Here is a 6,874-nt window from a genome sequence, read left to right on the forward strand (position 1 = left end):
TGTACGCTTCTTCGCATTCTTGTTCGCTGATCACTGGCTCGTGATCTTGCGTTATTGCCACCATGTAACCTTCCCATCCTGAAGGTTCCTGGTCCTCTGCCTTTTCCATGGCGGCTGCTCTACTTAAGAAATCAGCTACTCTGTTCTTGTTCCCAGGAATGTATTCCACTTCGTATACAAAGTCCAGTAGTCTCAAGGTTATCTTCGCAATGCGTGGTGTGGCATGCGCGTGTCCACTGGAGGTGAGGACTTTCACTAGGAATTTATGGTCCGTGCGTAGGAGGAAGCATGAACCCCACAGGAACTGCCTGAATCGTTCCATGGCCCACACTGTTGCTTACATTTCTTTCTCAATTACGCTGAATTTTTCTTCATTGGGTGCCAGCGATCTTTAGGCACAACAGACCGTGGAGATCTCCCCTTCCTTGGACTTTTGCATCAATACTGCCCCTAGGCCCTTCTCGCTCGCATTCGTAGTCAGTATTGACAGGGCTGTTTGGTCAAAACCTTTGAGAGGCACAGCATTGCTGATTTCCCTTTTTAAGGCATCAAACTCTTCTTGTTCTTCTGTCTCCCACTTGAACCCGGTATGCAACAGTTACCACGCATTTTTTACAACGCGGTACCGTTACCACGCTACTTTTACCACGCAGGTCGTTACAACGAAATGCGCTGGGGGGCGCTCCAGGATAGTAAATACTTTAATTTACTATCCAACTCCTTTCCCTAGAGTCCACGGGGACTGGAGTTGGAATAGTAAATTAAATAATTTACTATCCAGCGCCCCTCCACGCAAGCCGTTGTAACGACTTGCGTGGTAAAAGTAGCGTGGTAACGGTACGCGTTGTAAAAGTACGCGTGGTACCGTCATATATCCCTTGAACCCATTTTTTTTCTTTTAGGAGTTGTCTGAGGTGGTGGGTCTTGGATGCAAAATGTGAGATGAACTTGCTGTAGAACTCAGCCATTCCCAGAAATGACCTGATGTCCTCCTTCTTGGTGGGTGTCGGGGCATCTCTTATCGCCGTGACGTTGGCTCTTTTCGGCTCTATCCCCTTTTCGCTGATCTCATGCCCCAGATATGTTACCGATCTTACTCCAAATCTACACTTTTCCCACTCTGCTGTGAGTCCGTTCCTCTCCAATATTGACAGCATAGCATGCAGTTTCTCGTCGTGATCTCTCCTTGACTTCCCCATGATGAGAATGTCGTCTTGGAAGTATTGCACTCCCTCCACTCCTTTTGAAACAACCTGTGCATCAATTTCTGGAACACCGCCGCAGCTGACGCCAGTCCAAACGGCATCCTTACAAACTTGTAGCACCCAAACGGGGTTATGAATGATGTGAGGTGACTACAAGCTGGGTGAAGTGCTATTTGGTGGTACGCCGACGATAGATCCACTGTGGAGAACCACTTTATCCCCTTTGTTTTTGCCAGCATTTCGTTAATTCGGGGTAAGGGGAATTTGTCCACCCATATGTTCTTGTTCAGTTCCCTGAGGTCCACGCACAGGCGCACCTTCCCGTTAGGTTTATGCGCTACCACGAAGGGGGACAACCATTCCGCGCTCTCTATGGCTTCAATTATACCACTCCTTTCTAGACATCCCAACTCCTCTTGCACTGCTTCACGGCTGCGGAACGGGATGTTCCGGACTTTGTGGCTCACCGGACGGGCTCCTTCCTTCAGACATATTTTATGCGTAAACTTGGTCATTTTTCCTATCGTCCCTTTGAAGACTTCCGGGTATTCTCTTCTCCACGCTTCACCTTCGTACCCTTCCTCTGTGTCTGTTAGTAACACTTTTTCCACGCCTCCCGGGTTGAGCTTTATGCCTAAGGCCCCTTGGTCCCTCCATCTTAGCACAGACGGTCCCTTTTCAGCGACGTACAGCTTGCAATCCGCCTGGCGTCCTTTGAACTCGAATAAGAGTGGGCAAAACCCTACCATATGTATCCGCTCTCCCGTGTATGTGACCGGGCGTATATCTGGAGGAACTAAGTTCATTTTTATCTCGTCCCTGAACTCCTTCTCCCACACCTTTCTTTGAACCCCATGCCACGTTTTACCTCATACACAAAATGCATCATGGGAGTTGTAGTTATGTCAGACATGAGGTCATTCAAAAGCTAACATGGTTAATTAAACATGCCAATACCGCATGCCAGCCAGTGTGTTTAAGACAGTGATTTATTTTGAAATAAGTTTGCCAAATGATAAACAGAATTAGGAAAATACAAGACTAACACTGCACTGTTTCACATCACAGATGCAGCGGAGGCAGACTACGAGGATAGTGACTAGCTCGTCATCTCAGAAACACCCGCAGAGATGGATGCAGAGACTCCTGTGGTCCCAGAAAATACACCACCCCACCACCAAAACGCAGGGCACATGTACCCTCACTCGTAGAAATGGAATTCAATCAGACTCCAGCACCCACTACATCCTCCAGCCAACTACGCGTCCCTTCACCAACTCCAACACAGGCACATCTCGAAACAGGACGACGGCGCAAGTCCAGGGCCCGTATTGCGGCACATGATGAGCAGGTCCCAAATGTATATGGCAGCGTGGAGTCTCAGATGCTACGTGTGCAGCGCCTGCAGGGGAGACACTTGGGCACAATCAATATGCAGATCACAAAGCTGGCCAAAAACATAAACACAATGGCAGACAATGTACGCAAACTAACATCAGTGGTTGCTGAGGGGAATCGCCAGACAAACGAGGTTACAGGAGCTCACCCGTGCAGTGCTTGCAGGACAACGCACAAAGCGGAGAAGGCATCACCAGAGCCTGATACTTATGTCTGCGAATACCAGGGCCATCAACAAGCTCTGCAATACCACCGCGCTATTGACACGGCACTCCGTGTCAATGCAGATTGATCTAGGCCATTTCTGTGGGGATATTGCCAGGTCCTTAGGACAAGTCACCACTGTTGTGGAACACATCCAGTCCGGGACTGTGAGTGCCATCAACCTGGAAGGGGAGGAGGGGAGTAAAAAGGCCTCTAGCTTGAGTAGCCTATTGGTGCCAGTGACTACTAACAGAAGGCGCAGTTCGCGCAGCTCAACATCCACAGAATCACGTCAGGGTGATGGTGCAGAGGCAGACGACAGGAGGCTGGGGGTACATGGCAAGAGGCGCTTGCCAGGAATATGCTCCTTTCTGGCCATGGTGGAGTAACCATGGGCAATTTCTACTTGGTGATTGCCCTCCAGTGCTGAGTACACTTTTATTTTGACTTTATAGACCAATGCAATCACCTTCCAAAATTTCTAAACACACTTCTCAAGTTTGACATGTGCTCATGTTAATAAATAGTTATGTTCAGCATTTGTTTGTCATGGCTCATTCTTATCTACCTCAAAAATGATGTTGTGTGATGTGTGCACGTCTCCTCCGACCCTCTGCAGTGTTTGCCACATGCGCCTGTCGGTGTTGTGCTGGTGGTCGCTCATCACCATCCGAGTCACTGTTGTCCATCTCAATGGGAATGCCCCTTCTGGTGGCAATGTTGTGCAGCATGACACATACAGCCACAATCCTGCAGCAGGTCTCGGGGCTATATTGCAATGCACCACCAGTTTTATGAAGGATGCGAAAATGACTTTTGAGTATGCCGAATGTCCGTTCTACCACATACCTTGTGCTTATGTGTGCCGCGTTGTACCTCTGTTCCTGTAGTGTGGCTGGGTTGAGGTATGGTGTCCAGATATATTCACGCAAGGCATATGCGCTGTCACCTAAGGCGTGGAAAGCAAAGGGTTTGCCACAGTAATGCTATTACATTTTGTTTCATGATGTAGCAACTAGATATATGTATGTACCAAGTAGGTGTCCTTCACCAAATTCACCCCTGAGCAGACGCCTGTGGATGCCACTGTGGCGGAATATATTCGAGTCATGTCTGCTCCCTGGAAATTGTGCTGTGATGTCCGTTATTATTGCTTTGCATTGCACACGACCTGCACATTGATGGAGTGGTATGACTTCCTGTTCCGGAAGATGTACTTGTTGGCTTCTGGTGGACAGATGGGGACATGCGTGCAGTCAATGCATCCGATGACATGTGGAAAATGTGCCACCTGGTAGAACTCCAGTTTTGTCTGGTTCAACTCCTGTGGGGTTGTGGGGAAGGTGATGTGGGTGTGAATCAGTGTCAACATGGCGTCAAGAAATTTACGGAAGAAGCGCGAGAGTGCGCTTTGGGATATACCTCCGGCTACGGCTACTACCCCCTGGAAACTGCCTGACGCTAGTAGGTGCAGGCTCCATAGGACCTGTACGTGTGCAGGGATGGCATTGGTCCTACGGGTCTGGTGCTGTAGCAGGGGTTCCAAATCTGCAATGATGTGCATTATCATTGCACTGTTCAACCAGTACTTATCATATATTTCGTCTTCATTTTGGCCCAGCAACGTTATGCGCACTCGGAATACCCTCCTCCTGCGCTGGGCTGCTGCATTGATCCTCATCCTCCTTGCCAGCACGTAGAGGGCTGCCATCGTGAAAGGCTTACGGGGTCTACTGAAGCATTTTCAAAGGGTTTCTAATTGTTTGCACCTGTTTTTTAAAACATTTTTTAAAAACTTTACCTCCTGGTTGAGATTCCCCTTATTCTGCTCTTGCAAAATAGCAATATTCATGGAGTTCGTTAATTGCGATTTTTAATGCATTTATTGCATTGCTTTGCGATTCTTTATTTGCTAATCGTTATTTGCGAGAGCAATTATATGTTTCACTATTATGGTTTCACTATTTTGCTACTCGCTAAATTTGCGAGAGCTTTTTTGCGAGTCTCTTGTTTTTTTGGTATTTTGGTTGATGCATTGGAAAGTTTTGTTTTGCGGTCGCTAACAGCCTATTTTGCATTTTCACAATTTTTGCCATTGCAAATTTGTTTGATGCATGTGACAGATAGTCATTTACAGCACCAGTAGCTCTAACTTTTACAATTGCAAGACCAATTGCCTTGCAACTGCTTGTTATTTCTTTCTGAATGGATCAACACAATGTAACTTATTTATACAAAGTAGCAGCAAGAAAGACTGGTCAGGAATTATTTTGCTTGTGTTTTTTTTTGGATGAGGGATAATGGTAAAATATTGCTTATTCTTCCTTTTGTTTCATCCAGTGTTTTGCACTTGGATTAAATGAGCAGGAATTAGAAGCATGTTTTATGTCTGATCTAATTATTTTATAAACTGTAGAGAATATGGGAATATTAAAATTACTGTTTATCTTTTGGCAGTGTTTAATTCCTTCACTGATTGGTGTAATGACTGGCTCACATTGGGTAAAAACCATTGACACATCAGCTGCCTATTCTAACAAGTCAGTATTGATAGCAGGTCGCCTGTCAAACACCTTTTGAAATTCAATACAGGCGCAGTGAAAGATACCTGTAAAAATAGTGCTGTCACCATCCACGTGGCATAGCAGTGAAAACATGACACACGACTTTCCACATTCCAGCAAAATTCAGAGCTGCAAGGTGTCCCATTGTTATGTGTGATACTTTCACCTAATCGTGGATTTTTACCCAACTACATTTTACTGCTGGGGTTTTTGAGTCCATAGTTACAATGTTAAAAGCAAAGTTCCAAGTCACAGAATTCAATGTGCTGTCTGTCAAAATGTCTGGACTGACTTAAAGAGCGACATTCGCCATAGCAGCACTTGGAAACTATGAATGTCCACACAACAGCATCACCACCTTAATGTAGTCAGGCAAAGAGTGCAGAAAACCAGTGGTGTGCATGCTTAAAGCTAGCAACAGGTGCCTTAGAATGCACAATGAATACATATTAGAATACAAATTAATTTGGTGTTATTCAAAATTCTAAAGGTTTCACGAGGAACTACGCTACTGGCAGAGTTAACCATCCCTAAAATGTCATATTATTCAGTAACGTGTAGGTGAATAAATCTCAACTGTGTCCAGGAATTTGTAAAACATTTCAATTTATCACCCTTACTTTTTAAATCCATTATTAGTCATGTAAACAGGCAGAGTCCTGACAGAGTGAGGATGGGAGGTAATGAGATGTGAGTGAGAGTACAATAGAAATACTTTCTATGCTTAAAATAGTCTAACATATGTCCACTTTACACACTGCCACTGGGATGACTCTACATACCCTGAATTGTCTCCTTTCAGGTAAATATGTGCTTTATAACAACCACTGCAAAAACGTAATTTGTTAACCCTAGAAAAACACATTTAATATGGTTTATTTATGGGGTTATGCAGCTGAAGAAGCACTTGTAATCACAGATTTAACAAGCATTTACAATGCAATGGTCTCGGCATCATTAAAGGTAGAGCTATTGGCATTGCTCATGACATTTCGTTTTTTTTTTAAATAATCAATGGCATTGTCATTTACATTGCTCCCGAACTTCCGGTTACGGGATGTGCATGCTCACGGCTGTCGTGGGGCGGGACTTCCTGGGACTTCCGTCTACTGCGAGAGTAGCGGTGGCAGCAGAAGTCAGGAGTGGCGGCTGATGCGGTAAGTGGGGCAGGGGGGAGGGAGGAGTGTGTGTGTATGTATGTATGTATGTATGTATGTGTGTGTGTGGTGTCCCAAGTGATGTGGTGGTGTCCCAGAGTGATGCCCCCGAGTGATGTGGTGGTGTCCCCAAGTGACGAGTGGTGCCCCTGAGTGATGTGGTGGTGACCCAGAGTGGTGTGGTGGTGTCCCCGAATGAAGTGGTGATGTCCCCGAGTGAAGTGGTGGTGTCCCCGAGTGAAGTGGTGGTGTCCCCGAGTGAAGTGGTGGTGTCCCCGAGTGATGTGGTGGTGTCCCCGAGTGATGTGGTGGTGCCGCCAGAGTGATGTGAAAATCGAACTTCTGA

The sequence above is a fragment of the Lissotriton vulgaris genome, chromosome 10 (assembly GCF_964263255.1).
Source record: "Lissotriton vulgaris chromosome 10, aLisVul1.2, whole genome shotgun sequence".
NCBI classification, from domain to species: Eukaryota; Metazoa; Chordata; class Amphibia; order Caudata; family Salamandridae; genus Lissotriton; species Lissotriton vulgaris.